Here is a 17,899-nt window from a genome sequence, read left to right on the forward strand (position 1 = left end):
AGTCAGTGAAATCTCCAGATTTTAAAATTGTTTTACATTTTTGGAAAATACTCTGCAGGCTAAATGAAACATGCTATAGCTGTGTAAGTCTCAGCCAACAGTTTTCAATTTCTATGACTCACACAATTGACTAGTCCAACACGAGGTCTGGGTAAACTATGCTGGGTTTGGTACAGTGCTGGAGGAGACCAGGTATTTAAAATGCATTTAAATGTTATGATGTGCCAGGATGCCTGGGTGGCTCCCTCAGTTGAGTGTCTGACTCTTGATTCTGTCTCAGGTCACAATCTCAGGGTCATGAGATTGAGCCCTGCAATGGGCTCCTTGCTCAGTGCAGAGTCTGCTTGAGATTCTCTCTCCCTCTCTCTCTGCTCTGTCCACTCGTGCTCACTCTCTCTCTCAAATAAATAAATAAATCTTAAAAAAAATGTTATGATGTGCCTCTTGAGAAGTCTGTGGGCTCTCTAAGAGAAAGAAAAAGAGATCAAGGTCTCAACCCCAGAGGAACAGAAGGCACTCAAACTTAGTGAATTTTGGGCTTCATTAAACATGCCGATGCCTCCCATTAACCGGTTGAAGGACCATTTTTTCCTTTGACAAAATGCCAGATGATGGAGGAAACAGAGTTTTTTGTTTGCTGTGTAACTTTAGTAGAGTCATTCTCTTGTGTGGAATTAAGTTGAGCCTTAACCACTCTTTCATGTAAGATTTCACTCACCAAAATGTCTTTAATTTTTATCATTTATCCAGGTCATCTTCTAAGTCCAAACAAGCTGGCATTTTTAGGGCTGGTATCTCAAGGCAGCAGCCAAATAAAAATTCTAAAAAAGAATGAGAGAGAGAAAATAAAGTTTCAGTATTATATAGAAATTAGAAATTACAGAGGCAAAACTCAGGAACATATACCAGCTTCACTTAAGAATTATGAAACTGGGACCCTAAGCCTCAGAGCCCTCCTTACTTTACCTCCATTTTTATATCTGTCAAATTAAAATTAATTGATAGCATCATGCCACACTGTTTTGCAGATACTTAGAGACAAAACCAAAATATTTTGTACACACACTAAATATAAGACCCACTTGTTCTAACATAATTTTAAAATTCATTTTAAACTGCATAAAGTATAAATTTAAGTTTTTTTCCTATTTTATATATTATAGCTATATATTTTATTTTTCATTAAATTTTCAGTTTTTCTAAGTATTCTTTATGGTACACATAGAAATTTTACATGGAAAGTATCTAATTTTGTCATGCTTCAGAAAAATTCTCACTTAATAAGATAATAGATGTCTACGACATCTTCTGTTTGGCTGTTATGGTTTTACATTATAGCCAAATACTGATTTTATAATTTCAAAATTTTAGATGGATATATATACTAGGTATTAATAATTATTAGAGAAAAAAACTATGCCTTAATTATATTTTACTTTAAGAAAAAGCCATCTTTTTAAGTCTCCATGGATCATTAACAAAAACTGACCTTAAGAAAGGCCATAAAGAAAATCTCTGTAGTGAAGGGGATTAAGTATACACTTATCTTGATGAGCACTGAGTAATATATGGAATTGCTGAACCACTACACTATACACCTGAAACAAATATAACACTGTATGTTAACTATACTAGAATAAAAGAAAACCTAGATAAATCCAAAAAGTAACAGTGGGATAATACTCTGATGACAATGCACTTAATGAAATTATATACTTAAAATCATGAAACAAAGGCCCTATCAAATCTTAAAACAACAACAAAAACCTTGGACTTCGGTTAAAAATGAAATCAATTGCAAAATTTCTAGAAAATGCCAAAATAAGGAAAATGTTACATATTAGAACCTAAATATAGTTGAACCAATAAAGAAAATTCACAACCATAAATATCTACATCAGGGGGAAAAAGAAAAGAAAGAAAGAAATCTGACTCTACATCTGACTCAAAAAGGGAAAAACCAATAAGGTGAACTGAAAGAAATCAAAATGAAGGCATTAACACAGATAAAAGGAGAAATTAATCAGAAAATAGAAAAACAGCTGAATAAATAAATTAAAAAATTGGTACACTGGGGGAAAATCAATAAAATAGTTAAACCGCTAGATAATCTAGTAAGTAAAAAGGGAGAAAGTCCAAATATATAAAATAAAAAATAAGGAAGTAGCCACAGAGACTATTTTCTTCAAGCTTTTGCTCATATCTATCTATGTAAATAGGATAATGCCCCCCAAAAGCACCACACACAGATTTAATGGAAACATTAACCCTTTAAAGAGCAGATAAGTCTAGTGATCTGAAACTACTCCAGAGCATACGAAAAGAAAAAACTTCCTAAATCCTTTTAAGAAGCAAATATAACATGAGTATCAAAAGCTGATACAGGGGTGCCTGGGTTGCTACGTTGGTTAAGTGTCTGCCTTTGGCTCAGGTTGTGATCCAGGGGTCCTGGGATTGAGCCCCACGTCAGGCTCGCTGATCACAGGAAGCCTGCTTCTTCCTCTCCTCCCTGCTCATGCACCCTCTCTCTCTCTCTCAAATAAATAAAATCTTTAAAAAAATAAAAAGCTGATACAAACTGCAGGCAGAACGTTATAGATCAATCTCTCTTATGTTAATGTAAGATTCTAAATCAAACCTTAAATTGAATACAACAGTACATTAGAAGAAAAATAATGAATCATAATGAAGTGGAATTTGGTCTAGGAATGCAAGAAAGGATCACTACTAGGAAACTAAGGGAAAAAGGCATATGATCATCTCCACAGATATCAAAAGTCATTTGACAAAATTCAACACTTCTTGATTTAAAAAAAATCAAATAGGGGCACCTGGGTGGCTCAGTTCGTTGGGCGGCCAACTCTTGCTTTCAGCTTGGGTCATGATCTCAGGGTCCTGGGACTGAGCCCTGTGTCTGGCTCCACGCTGAATAGAGTCTGCTAGAGGATTCTTTCTCTCTCTCCCTCTGCCCCTTCCCCCAGCTCACGTGCATGCTCTCTCACTGCCTCTCTAAAATAAACAAATAAATCTTTAAAAAAAATAAGATAGGAATATATAAACACTTCCTTAACATGACAAAATATATATTTTTAGCCCTAAAGTCAGCAGCTTGCTTAACGGGGGAAAGTTGGGAAGAAGACAGATATCCATTATGTATTATTAAACACTGTGCCAAAAGGTATAAAGTCAGTGAAATGAAACAAGATTAGTAATAGTAAAAAATTGGGAAGAAGAGTGTAAAACTGTCACTATTAGCAGATGATATTTGTATTCGTATTCTTTAACATCTTAGAAAATCAACCAAGAAAAATAAGAAAATTCAGTAAAGTAGAATGGTACAAAATACACAGAAAACAATAGTTTTTATCACATATGCAATCAATCACTAGTAGGTGGGAAAAATCTAATTTATAACAGCAACAAAAAGATAAAATATTTAGGAATAAACTAAAAAAATGCAGAACCACTAGATGAAATTTTTAAAACACTAATGAAGAACACAAATACAAAAAAGACTTGAACAAATGGAATGATGCACCAAATTCTTAGGTAATTCTCCCTAATTTAGAATTTAATAATCCCAATAAAAAATGCTAGTTTATTTTTTAAAATGGACAAGCTGACTTTAAAGTTCATATGGAAACAAGAAGAGTAAAAAAAAAAAAAGAAAAATAAGAGTAGTGAAAGGGATAAAGTCCTACCAGATATCAAAACATAATGCCTCAATAATTAAAACTGTGTAGTACTGGCATATAAACGAATGGGAGACCAACAGAAGACTAAAATTCCCCAAATTGATCAAAATGGATATGGAATTTTAGTATCTCATAAAGGTAGAAAAAATTTGATTTTTCACTAAATGGGAGTAAGGTAGCCATCTAGGGAAAAAATAAAGTTAGAGCTATACCTCATATCAAGAGAATTCCAAGTGAACCCAAAACTTCAATATAACAAATGAAACCATACAAGTATTACAAGAAAATACAGAAGAAATCTTTATAACCTTGGAGTTGGTAAGGATTTTCTAACTATGACTCAAAATCCAAAACTATTAAAAAAAAAGGATAAATTTGAATACATAGAAATCAAAGAATTCTGCAAAGCAAAAAACATCATAAGTAAAGCGAAACAAAACCCCAACAAACAATAAAATGACAAAGTAAGAAAAAATAATGGCAATCATGTCACTGATGAAAGAGCAAATATCCCATATATAAACATACTATAGAAAAAAACATAGGTTTGTGTATATATATATATGTGTGTGCATAGATACATAAAATAAAGAGAACAGTAATTTGGACAAAGTATTGTGTCCAAAATGGACACAGAATATGATCATAAAATTCACAGAAAAGGAAATACAAATGAACTTTAAACATATGTAAAAATATTCAACCTCACACATAAGAAGAAAAAAATTTTTTTCACTCATCAGATAAGCAAAAATCCAAAAATTTAATAATGCACTCTCTTGGCAAGGTTATGGGAAAACAGACACTCTCATTCATTGCTAGTAGTAGTCTAACATCAGCAATTAGGTATTATCTATCAAAATTATAATTATATAGACCATTAACCCAACAATCTCACTTCTGGTTAGTGATCCGATCCTACAGGGACACCTGTTCCCACACCAGATGACGTATATACAAGGTTATTCACTAAAGCATTGTTTGCATTAGCAAGATAGGAAATTACCCAAATGTCCATCTGATTAAATTACAGTACATTTAATAAAAAGGAAATGCAGCAAGAATAAAGATGTTCTCTATGCACTGATATGGAATGATCTCCAAGATACATTATTGAGAGAAGAAAAAACAAGGAGTAAAACATTGAATATAGTATGCTACTTCTGACAAGAAAAGAGGAGAAAAATATTTTTTATATGTTAATATTAAAACAAAATATTCTAGGGACACCTGGGTGGCTCAGTGGGTTAAGCGCCTGCCTTCGGCTCAGGTCATGATCCCAGGATCCTGGGACTGAGTCCTGCAACGGACTCCTTCCTCAGCAGGGAGCCTGCTTCTCCCTCTACCCCTCCCTCTGCTTGTTCTCTCTCTCTCTCTGACAAATGAGTAACATCTTTAAAAAAAAAAAAGCTAGAAAGAAATACAAAAAAACAAAATACAAAAAAAATTATCATCTTCAAGGTAAATTTTTTAAAATTATGTTGTACCAGAAGGCTAAGGAAGCACTCAGACCAATGGGGAGCATGTCATAAAGACCTAGGAGCCAGTTTTAAGGGGTTTCTACCAGCAAATTTGAGACAATTTAAGTATTGAAAAGAATATTGACTAAAATTCATTATAATATCATGAATAAATAAGAATCCATAAACACACAGTAATAGCTCAGAGAGTAAAAAAAAAAAAAAATTGCTCAGAAAGTCACCATTAGGGGCGCCTGGGTGGCACAGCGGTTAAGCATCTGCCTTCGGCTCAGGGCGTGATCCCGGCGTTATGGGATCGAGCCCCACATCGGGCTCCTCCGCTATGAGCCTGCTTCTTTCTCTCCCACTCCCCTGCTGTGTTCCCTCTCTCGCTGGCTGTCTCTATCTCTGTCAAATAAATAAAATCTTAAAAAAAAAAAAAGAAAGAAAGAAAGTCACCATTAGGGGTAACTATGACATCAACTCCTTACTCTGAAGACTGATAAAGAAACAGAATGAAGCAAGCAATTTACTTCTTTTAAGGAAGGCACGTATTGCATGGTGCACTGGGTGTTGTACACAAGTAATGAATCACGGAACTTTACATCAAAAACTAGGAATGTACTGTATGGTGACTAACATAACATAATAAAAAAATATTGTTAAAAAAAAAAAAGAAGGGTTCATCCTTGGTAGAGAGGGAAAGCTCTCCTTTACATTAGAATGCTATTTAATAAATGCAGAAGGAAAGAATTTTTAAAATCACCATTGTGCAACCTCCAATGAAATAAGTGACTCAGGCAAAGATGATCAAGGGGTGCTAAAAATCATCTGGTGAAAACTGTTGGGAAACGAAATTCCCATGGTGCTAAAGGATTATTCCACAGATTACTTCCTAACTGCAAGGGAAAACAAGTATCTTTACAATGGAAAGATATGTTAGTTACCAGCTTAACCTGGTGATCAAACTCATTAATTAAAGTGAGACCTTTTATTCATGCCTCCTGATGTGATGTAACCTGAAGTACCAGTCATCATCTACAATGTATTATTACCCAAAATGCCTAACCTAGGTCTAAACACATCTTTAAACCTAACTTTTCCTTTATAGGAAATTCAGGAGAAAGAGCAATGAAAACAATTACAAGAAGTATTCCATTACGTGAAGAAATAATCAGATCTAGAATGTGGGACTTCCTACAACAAAACTGATTTGGTCTCTTCAAAACCCAAAATCTTAAGGGAAGAGATAGGGGGGGAAGATACAGTTCTCAATTAAAAGACTTCAGAAATATAACCACCAAATGCAATGCATGAGTATTACTTAGACCCACTTTGAAGAAAACAGCCATAAAATGTTTTTAGACAGTGGGAAAAACCAAATGTGAAGTAACAGAAGATATTAGGGCATTTTTAAGAACATTCTTGGGTGTGGGGCGCCTGGGTGGCTCAGCTGGGCTGAGCCTCCAACTCTTGGTTTTGGCTCAGGTCATGATGTCAGGGTCATAAGACTGAACTCCCTGTCGGGCTTGCCCTGTCAGTCTCCCCTTGTCGGGCTCCCTACTTGGCCAGGAGTCTGCTTGAGATTCTCTCCCTCTGCTCCCCCCATCCCACATGCGCACGTGTGTGTGTGGCTCTCTAATAAATAAATAAACCTTAAAAGAAAAAAAACAACACACAATGGGGGCGCCTGTGTGGCTCAGCTGGTTAAGCATCTCATGTCCACTCAGGTCATGATCTCAGGGTCCTGGCTGGGATCAAGCCCCACCTCAGGCTCTGCACTCAGCAGGGAGTCTGCTTCTCTCTCACCTTCTGCCCCTTCGCCTGCTGTGTTCTCTCTCCCTCTCCCCTCTCTCTCAGATAAATAAATAAATCTTTTAAAAAATGCTCTTGGGTGTGGTAATGTTATTTGTGATTGTGTAGAAATTAATTTTCAAAGTATTCAGCAAATATAGGTAGCTAGACAGACATGATGCAAATATAGCAAACTATCATCACTGTATTATTCTTTCAACTTTTCTGTATGTTTGAAATTTTTCATATTAAGAACCTAGGGGGGTGGGCATAAATAAATCCTGGGAGGTGGGGTGCCTGGGTGGCTCAGTCGCTTAAGCAAATGACTTCGGCTCAGGTCATGATCTCATGTCCTGGGATCCAGCCCCACAAGGTCTGGTCCTTCAACCTCAGGTTCCACCACATACCAAACTCTCTTCTTAAAGGGTGGCTCTACCCTACTCACAGACAGTGCACAACTGGCAGAAATATCAGAACCAAGTGATCTAGTTTATTTCAGGCCAATACTCAACTAATTAGAACCGCCCCAACTACTCTAAAATGACTGAAGTCAGAATATCTGAGATCAAATGAGTATATGCCTTGAAAGAACTTCAGCTCTCAACTTTGGCTACACATTATAATTATTTGGGAAACCTGAAAAAATAATGCTTGAGTCATACTAGGTCTGCACTGTGGCCTGAGCTTTGGACATTTAAACAGTAGCCAGATGATTCTAATATGAGGCCAAAGTTTAGAACTACATTTTTCATACATTATTTGTATGAGGAAACTGAGTCAGGTGGGGAATGTGGCTTAAGAATTTGCTCCAAGAGGGGCCCCTGGGTGGCACAGCGGTTAAGCGTGTGCCTTCGGCTCAGGGCGTGATCCCGGCGTTATGGGATCGAGCCCCACATCAGGCTCCTCCGCTATGAGCCTGCTTCTTCCTCTCCCAGTTCCCCTGCTTGTGTACCCTCTCTCGCTGGCTGTCTCTCTCTCTGTCGAATAAATAAATAAAATCTTAAAAAAAAAAAAAAAATTTGCTCCAAGAGAGTGATGAAGGAGAAACGAAAGCTTTTTCTTCTTTTGCTTATTATAAAATTTGATTGTTTCTTTAAATTTGTTTTTAATACAGGCCAAATTATTTGTGAGAAAATCAAATAAAACATGACTAAATAGAATCTAGAAGTGAACTATACCAGCCTGTATTCCATCTTGGTTTTTCTCCATGTCCTTGAAGTTCCTTTTCTATGTCCTTTCTATGACCTTGGAGTCCCTTAACCCTTCTTAGCTTCCATGCTGTCGTTTAGAAAATGATGGCATAACATTTTCCAGATCTAGGGAAACTATTATTATTTTAATCCTTGGCTATTTGACTTCAATGTTAATCATACTTCCCTGAGGAACTGGAAATCATTTGGTACAAGATCTCTAACTCTTTCTTCTTCCACAAGTCACTGTTTTCCACACTATTCTCTCAACTTCCTCCTTTCAAGAAGTTAAGCCAAGCTGGAAGTTAAAATGGAGGCTACCTAACAGTACCTGGTTCATCTCTATCATTGCCTCCGCCTTAATTTTTCATTGGTATTTTCATTGCTACACTTAAGGAAACAATGACAGTCAAAGTTATTAACAACACTGGAAATTAGGACTGCAAAGCTTAAAGAACTGTTGGACCCAAAGATTACTTTCCTGCCCAAGGCAGGAATGGGGCTTGAAATACAACAAAAGAGCTAGGCAGGAAGGTAACAGATTTCTAACCCCCACATGTGGCTCCACCTCCTCCAACTACCTGATTTAAAACAGCTTTCTCCAGAGGCACCTGGGTGGCTCAGTTAGCTGAGCATCTGACTCTTGGTTTCAGCTCAGGTCCTGATCTCAGGGTCATGAGATTGAGCCCCGAGTCTGCTCTGTGGCTCAGCACAGAGTCTATTTGGGATTCTCTCCCTCTCTTCCTCTACCCCTCCCCGCCCCCTGTGTTCATTCTCTCTCACCCTCAAATAAATAAATCTCTTTAAAAAATAAAACAGCTCTCTCCAGAGCCAGCAATGGCAGAGGTGATATGTACCACCCTACCTGACAGACCCACTTAGAAGAGTCAGCACTATTACATGCCCATGGCCTCCCCTCCCTACTTCAGGTTCTATAATACACAAAATAGTACACACATCTTGGTATTTGAAGACAGATGCAGGAAGACTTGAGCAAGCAAAGGCCCTAGGAGCATTACATTCAGGAACCACAGGTATTTGTAGCTTAGGCTTCAAATTATCAAAAACAAATTCTCTTTTCCAAAGTCAAATTACCCAGGCCACAGAAATTGATTCCCCTGTCCCCCCTTGCCCCTGTCCCCTCAAATCAAGTAGGAGGCACAAAAATGACTGCTAGACACAAAAAGTATTCCAAAACTATGGGCACCAATTAGTCCTTTAGTTTAGTATCTGAAAGGACCATTTCTAGTACCAACAAGTAGCCAGTGAGGTACCTACCTATCCTGTTTATTGGGTAGGTGCTAGACCTATATACTCCTCTCCTTTTTCAAGGAAGAATAACTGCGGGGAGGTGACATTCCACAACATAAGAGAAATTCTGCATTCGTAATTCAGAAAGTGAATATGGAAGGAGGAACAAGTTAAATTTTCCACATCAACTACATTATTCTCAACAAATCTGATAAAACATTGAAATGAGAGATCAAAGTCCATAGACAGAAATGAAAAGAAGTCGTTGAGATGCGAAAGTGGAAATAAGAGAGGGGAAAAAGCAAAGGAAAAATACTTTAAAAAGTTAATATGCCAACTCATTTCAAATCTTTACTAGAAGTTGTAAAGAGCAGAATATTTAATTAGATGTATGGGGATTACAAATTTGAGAAATTTGCATAATAGAGATGGAAAGGACAAAGTAATAGAAACTATGAGAGAAGACAGATAAGGAGAGAAGAGGGAAATAAATTTCAACTAATTGTTATTCCTGAAACAAATGAACAGAAACCATAATCAAAATTTTTTTGTTTTTGTTTATCTGTTTTAAGTAGGCTCTACGCCTGAACTTAACAACCCTGAGATCAAGAGTTGCATGCTCTACCCACTGAGCCAGTCAGGTGCCCCAATAATCAAAGGTTTTTAAAAGGGGAAATGAATACTTTCCTGAGTCAAAGAATGTTCTGCATCTCTAGCTCAAAAGCGCTCACAAAATACCAGGCAACTGATGATCAACCACTGAACACTACATCAGAAACTAACGATGTACTACTATATGTTGGCTAATTGAATTAAAAAAACAACAACAGACAAAATTACTGAAAAGATAGTGACAACTAGATTTTTTCTGGTCAAACTTTTAGATTTCAAGGATAAAGAAAATGCCCCACAAATAACCGACAAAGAAAAAAAGTCATACACAGAGAACCAGAAATCAGGCTGACCTTACATTTCTGCTTTGTTTTTTTCATTTGTTTTTGTTTTTGACTTAACTAAGTGGCAAAGATTTTATTTATTTAACAGAGAGAGAGCGCGGGCGAGCAAAAGCAGGGAGAGCAGGGGCGCCTGGGTAGCGCAGTTGTTAAGGGTCTGCCTTCGGCTCAGGGCGTGATCCCGGTATTCGGGGATCAGGATCGAGTCCCACATCGGGCTCCTCCGCTGGGAGCCTGCTTCTTCCTCTCCCACTCCCTGCTGTGTTCCCTCTCTCGCTGGCTGTCTCTCTGTCAAATAAATAAATAAAATCTTAAAAAAAAAAAAAAAAAAGCAGGGAGAGCAGCAGGCAGAGGGAGAAGCAGGCTCCCTGCCAGCAAGGAGCCAAATACAGGAATTGATCACAGAACTCTGGGATCATGACCTGAGCCAAAGGCAGACACACTGACTGAGCCACCCAGGTGCCCCTGTATACAAGTTTTTGTGTGGATGTTTTCATCTCTCTTGGGTATATATATACCTAGGAGTAAAACTGCTGGGTCATATGTTCTATGCTTAACCTTTTGAGGAACTGCCAAACTGTTTTTACAAAGCAGTTACACCATTTTACATTCCCACCAGAAGTGTTACAAGGGTCCCAATTTATCTGCATTCTCACCAACCCTTGTTACTACCTTTCTGATTATAGCCATCCTGGTGGGTACGAAGTGGTATCTCATTGTGATTTTGATTTCCCTGGTGTCAAATGGTGTTGAGCATATTTTCATGTTTATTTGACACTGGCACAATTTGTTTGGGAGAAATATCTATTCAAATTCTTTGTCAATTTTTAAAATTGGGATATTTGAGTCTATTATTGAGTTACACGAGCTCTTGATATATATTTTTTTCTATCTTATCTTTAACATTTTATCATTCTTTTGTTTTTATTCCAGGATAATTAACATACAATGTTATATTAGATTCAGGTGTACAATACAGTGATTCAATAATTCTATACATTACTCAGTGCTCATCAAAATAAGTGTATTTTTTTTTTTTTAAGATTTTATTCATTTGACAGAGAGACAGCCAGCGAGAGAGGGAACACAAGCAGGGCAAGTGGGAGAGGAAGAAGCAGGCTCCAGCAGAGCAGGGAGCCCGATGCAGGGCTTGATCCTAGGACCCTGGGATCACGCCCTGAGCCGAAGGCAGACGCTTAACGACTGAGCCACCCAGGCACCCCCAAAATAAGTGTTTTCTTAATTCCCTTCACTTATTTCATCCATACGTCCCCCAACCCCCACTCCTGTAACTACCAGTTTGTTCTCTACATTTAAGAGTCTGTTTGTCTTTTTCCTTTGTTCATTTTTGTTTCTTAAATTTCACATATGAGTGAAATCATATGGTATTTGTTTTTCTCTGACTTATTTCACTTAGCACTATACCCTCTAGATCCATCCATATTGCTGCAAATGGCAAGATTTCATTTTTTATGGCTGAGTAATACTCTGTTGTGTATTATATCACATCTTTATCCATTCGTCTATTTTTTTAAAAGATTTGAGAGAGAGAAAGAGAGAGAGAGAGAGCAAGCACCAGGGGGAGGGGCAACAGGGAGAGGGAGAGAGATTCTTAAGCAAACTCTAAGCCGAGCACAGAGCCCGACTCGGGGCTCGATTTCACAACCCTGAGATCATGACCTGAGCCGAAACCAAGAGTCAGAGGCTTTAACTGACTGTGCAACCCAGACGCCCCTACCCATTCATCTATTGACGGATACTTGGGGCTGCTTCCATAATCTGGCTATTGTAAATAATGCTACAATAAACATAGGGATGCACATATCTTTTAGAATTAGTGCTTTCACATTCTTTGGTAAATACCCAGTAGTGGAATTAGTGGGTCATATGCTAATTCTATTTTTAAATTTTTTGAGATGGCTGCACCAGTTTGCATTTCCACCAACAGTGCATGAGGGTTCCTTTTTCTCCACATCCTCGCTGCTACTTGTTGTTTCTTGTGTTTTTTATTTTAGCCATTCTGATTGGTGAGAGGTGATACCTCCCTGTGGTTTTGATTTGCATCTCCGTGATGATGAGTGATGCTAAGCATCTTTTCATGTGTCTGTTGGCCATCTGGATGTCTTCTTTGCCGAAATGTCTGTTCATGTCTTCTGCCCTTTTTTAAATTGGATTATTTGGGTTTTTTTGTGTTGAGTTGTGTAAATTCTTTATATATTTTGGATACTAACCTCTTATCAGTCATGTTATTTGCAATATCTTCTCCCATTTAGTGGCTGTCTTTCTGTTTTGTTGATTGTTTCCTTTGCTGTGCAGAAGCTTTTTATTCTGATGTAGTCCTAACAGTTTATTTTTGCTTTTGTTTCCGTTGCCTCAGGAGACATTATCTAGAAAAACATTGCCACAGTTGATGTCAGAGAAATTACTGCCTACACTCTCTTCTAGGATTTTTATGCTTTTAGGTCTCACATTTAGGTCTTTAATCCATTTTGAGTTTATTTTTGTGTATAGTGAAAGAAAGTGGTCCAGTTTCATTCTTTTGCATATGGCTATCCAGTCTTTCCACCATTTGCCAAAGAGACTTTTTCTCATTGCATATTCTTGCCTCCTTTGTCATAGATTAATTGACCTATAATTGTGGGTTTACTTCCGGGCTCTCTGTTCTATTACTTTATGTGTCTACTTTTGTGCCAGTACCACACTGTTTTGATTACTACAGGTTCATAGTGTATCTTGAAATCTGGATTGTGATACCTCAAGTTTTGTTCTTCTTTTTCAAGACTGCTCTGGCTATTCAGGGTCTTTTGTAGTTCCATACAAATTTTAGGATTATTTGTTCTAGTTCTGTGAAAAATTTTGGTGTTTTGCTCGGGATGCATTCAATCTGTAGATTGCTTTGGGTAGTATGGACATTTTAACATTAGTTCTCCCAATCCATGAGCATGGATTATCTTTCCATTTGTTTGTGTCATCTTCAATTTCTTTCATCAGTGTTTTCTAGTTTTCATAATACAGGTCTTTCACCTCCTTGGTTAAGTTTATTCCTAGGTATTTTATTCTTTTTGGTTCAACTTTAAATGGGATTGTTTTTTTTTTTTTTAAAGATTTTTTGTTTATTTATTCGACAGAGATAGAGACAGCCAGCGAGAGAGGGAACACAAGCAGGGGGAGTGGGAGAGGAAGAAGCAGGCTCATAGTGGAGGAGCCTGATGTGGGGCTCGATCCCGTAACGCCGGGATCACGCCCTGAGCTGAAGGCAGACGCCCAACCGCTGTGCCACCCAGGCGCCCCTAAATGGGATTGTTTTCTTAATTTCTCTTTCTGCTACTTCATTATTTGTGTATAAAAATGCAATGGATTTTTGTATATTAATTTGGTATCCTGCAACCTTACTGAACTCACTTATCAGTTCCAGCAGTTTTTTGGTGGAGTCCTTAGGGTTGTTTTTGTTTGTTTTTAAGTAGGCTCCATGCCCAGGATGGGGCATGAGTCCCAGGCTTTACAGACTGAGCAGCCAGGTGCCCCAGGATTTTCTATATATAGTATCATGACATCAGCAAATAGTGAAAGTTTTACTTCTTCCTTACCAATTTGGATGCCTTTTATTTCTTTTTCTTGTCTGACTGCTGTGGCTAGGACTTCCAGTACTATGTTGAATAAAAGCAGTAAGAGTAGACATCCTTGGCTTGTTCCTGATCTTAGGGGAAAAGCTCTCAGTTTTACCACTGAGTATGAAGTTAGTTAGGTTTTTCATATACGGCCTTTATAATGTTGAGGTATAGTCCCTCTAATCCCACTTTGTTGGGGGTTTTTATCAAGAATGGACGTTGTACTTTGTCAAATGCTTTTTCTGCATCTATTGAAATGATCATATCATTACCCTTCCTTGTTGATGTGATGTATTACATCGATTGATTTGCGAATATTGAACCATTCTTGCATCGCAGGAATAAATCCCACTTAATCATGGTGAATGATTTTTTTACATATATTGTTGGATTTGGTTTAATTATTTTGCTAATATTTTTTAAGTAATCTCTACACCCGAAGTGGGGCTTGAACTTGCAACCCTGAGATTAAGAGTCACACGCTCTTCTGACTAAGCCATCCAGGCACCCCTGCTAATATTCTGTGGAGGATTTTATATTTATGTTCATCGGAGATATTGGACTATAGTTTTGTAGTGTCTTTATCTGGTTTTAGGGTGAGGGTAATGCTGGCCTTATAGAATGAATTTGGATAGTTTCCTTCCTCTTAAATGTTTTCAAATAGTTTGAGAAGAACAGGTATTAATTCCTCTTTAAATGTTTAGTAGAATTCACCTGTGAAGCCACTGGGTCCTAGACTTTTGCTTGTTGGGAGTTTTCTGATTACTGATTTAATTTCATTGCTGGTAATCGCTCTGCTCAAATTTCTATTTCTTCCTGATTCAGTTTTGGGGAGTTATATGTTTCTAGGACTTTATCCATTTCTTTTAGGATGTCCAATCTGTTGGCATATAATTTTTCATAATATTCTCTTATAATCCTTTGTATTTCTGTGGTGTCAGTTGTTCTTTCTCCACTTTCATCTCTGATTTTGAGTTCTCTCTTTTTTTTTTTGATGAGTCTGGCTAAAGCTTTATCAATTTTGTCGATCTTTTCAAAGAGGCAGCTCCTGGTTTATTAATCTGTTTGTTTTTTCAGTTTCTATTTCAACTATTTCTGTTCTATTCTTTATTATTTCCTTCTTTCTCTGGTCTGAAGTTTTATTTGTTCTTCTTTTTCTAGCTGCTTCAGAAATAAGGTTAGGTTGCTTATTTCAGATTTTTCTTGCTTCTTGCAACTGGCCTATATTTTATAAACTTCCCTCTTAGAACAGCTTTTGCTGCAGCCCAAAGATTTTGGACTCTTGCATTTTCATTTTCATTTCTATCTATGTATTTTTTAATTTACTCTTTGATCTTGGTGGACCCATTCATTGTTTAGTATCATGTTATTTAACCTCCATGTATTTGTGTTCTTTCTAGATTTTTTTCTTATGACTGATTTCTAGTTTCATAGCATTGTGGTCAGAAAAGATGCACTGTATGACTTCAACCTTTTTTAATTTGTTGAAAGTTGTTTTGTGGCCTACCATGTGATCTATTTTGGAGAACGTTCCTTATTGTTCCACTTGAAAAGAATATGTATTCGGCTGTTTTAGGATGAAATATTTCGAATATATCTGTTTGATCCATCTGGTCCAATGTGTCATTCAAAGCCACTGTTTCCTTGTTGATTTTCTGCTTGGATGATCTATCCATTGATGTAATCTTGTTGGATCATTCCCTTTATGATTATGTTGTGTCCTTCTTTCCTTCTTTATCTCTTGTTACACTGAGTTTTTGATATAATTTATATATAAATCCCTTATCAGAAGTATGATTTGCAAATATTGTCTTCCACTTTATGGGCTGCTGTTGGTGACTTTTCCTTTTATTTAGTTCTGACTGTTCATTAATGAATTTTGTGTCACATTTCTTTGTGGGGGAGGATAATTTTGTTTTGTAGTTTGAGACAAATTGGTCAAATATTTAGGAAAAAAATTATTAAATTCTCATTTCACAATTGTCCTAGTCTGTTTGAGCTGCTGTACCTAAGTACCACACACTGGGTGGCTTATAAACAACAGAAATTTATTTCTCACAGTTCTCTGAAGGCTGACAAGTTCAAGAAAATTGTGCCAGCATACTGGGATTCTGGTGAAGACCCTCTCTCAGGTATTGCTTCTCCATTAAGACTCATCTTCTCAGAAATATTTAACATCATGAGGGACGTCTGGGTGGCTCAGTCAGTTAAGCATCTGCCTTCAGCTCAGGTTATGATTCCAGGGTCCTGGGATTAAGTCCCACATCGGGCTCCTTGCTCAGTGAGGAGCCTGCTTAAATCTTTAAAAAAATATTTAATACCATGAGAAATGTTCATGTTTTAAATATGAAAGTACATAAAATTGTATTACTTCAATTTTGTTAATTGTGTATGTTTATTTTTTTTTTTTAATTTTATTTATTTGTCCGAGAGAGAGAGAGAGAGAGAGGGTGCACAAGCAGGGGGAGTGGCAGGCAGAGGGAGAAGCGGGTTCCCCACTGAGCAAGGAGCCTGATGAGGTACTCCAACCTAAGACCCTGGGATCATGACCTGAGCCGAAGGCAGACGCTTAACTGCCTGAGCTACCCAGGCGTCCCTTAATTGTGTATGTTTATGCACACGTAAGGGTAAAGACAAAGGAAACTCAATAGTAAGATAAAAAATGCAATGAAAAATGGGCATAAGATTTGAACACTTTACAACAAGCATATAAAAAGATGTTCAACATCAGTAGTCATTACGAAAATGCCAATTAAAGCTACAAAGAAATAACACACCTACAATTATGGCTTAAATTAAAAGAATGATAATATCAAATGCTGACAAGGATCTATAGCAACTGGAATTCTCGTACAGGTGGGAATGTAAAAATGTACAAATAATTTGGCAGTTTCTTATGAACTTAAGCATTTACTTATCATAGGACCCGGCAATCTCACTCCTAGATATTCATCCCAAAAAAACATGTCTATACAAAGATTTCCTATGAAAGTTAATGGCAACTTCATCTATATTAGTCTGAAACTGAAAGTAAACTGGACACAGCCCAAATATCCATCAATTAGTAATGGATAACTTGTGGATAGCCATACAGTGGCATACTGCCCAACAATAAAAAGGATCAACTACTGTAAGGGTTATCTACCAGTAAAAGGAGGGGATTTTCATCCCCTAGGGGACAGGTGGCAATGTGGAGACATTTTTGATTGTTACAATCAAAGGAGGGGAGGGGAGTGCTACTGGCATCTAGTGGACAGAGGTCATGGATGCTGCTAATATCCTACAATGCTCATGGCAGTCTGAAAAAACAAATTATCCAGCCCAAAATGTCCATGGTACCAAGGTTGGAAAAACTCTGAACTACTGATATATGCAACGTGGATCACTCTCAAAAACTTCATGATTATCAAAAGAATCAAAACATTTCTATGGCATTTTAGAACAGGCAAAATGAACAGCAATAGAAACCAGATGGGTAATTGCCTGGGACTGGGGTGGAAATTAATTAAACAGGGGTACAAGATAACTTTGGAATGAAAATGCTCTATAACTTGACTGGTAGGATATATACATTTGACAAAATACAAACCATACACTTAAGATGAGTGCATTTTGTTGTATGTGAATTATACATAAAAGACTGGTAAAAAAACAAATTGTTGAACGTGGGTAAAAGGTACATGGAGGTTCATGATAGTATTCTACTTTTGTATCTGTCTCAATTTCCATACTAAAATGTTTTTAAAAATAATATATAAACACTAAACAATTCAGGAAGAGGTCTTAATTGAATCTCTCAACAGCAACAAAAATACCCAAGATAAAAATCTCACTGTGAGTGTGACCTTAATGTCTCTGTTCCTGAAGTGAGGAGAGGCTGATGTGAAAGACAGAAGGAAGAAAGAGATACAGTTTGATATAGGGAAGGTAAAGAAAATTTTACATACT

The 17,899-nt window shown here is 37.1% G+C and overlaps 1 protein-coding gene across 6 annotated transcripts in view; it reads right to left on the reverse strand.

The window, feature by feature from the left end:
- NCOA6 (nuclear receptor coactivator 6) overlaps positions 1-17,899 on the reverse strand; it is a 97,523-nt gene that overhangs the window by 60,065 nt on the left and 19,559 nt on the right. For all 6 annotated transcript variants that reach the window (XM_040638209.1, XM_040638211.1, XM_040638210.1 and 3 more), the window contains one exon: positions 719-821. The gene's annotated coding sequence lies outside the window, so the exon portion shown is untranslated. The remainder of the gene's footprint in view (positions 1-718; positions 822-17,899) is intronic.

Source organism: Ursus maritimus, unplaced genomic scaffold (genome assembly GCF_017311325.1).
Source record: "Ursus maritimus isolate PB19 unplaced genomic scaffold, ASM1731132v1 scaffold_22, whole genome shotgun sequence".
Classification (NCBI taxonomy): domain Eukaryota; kingdom Metazoa; phylum Chordata; class Mammalia; order Carnivora; family Ursidae; genus Ursus; species Ursus maritimus.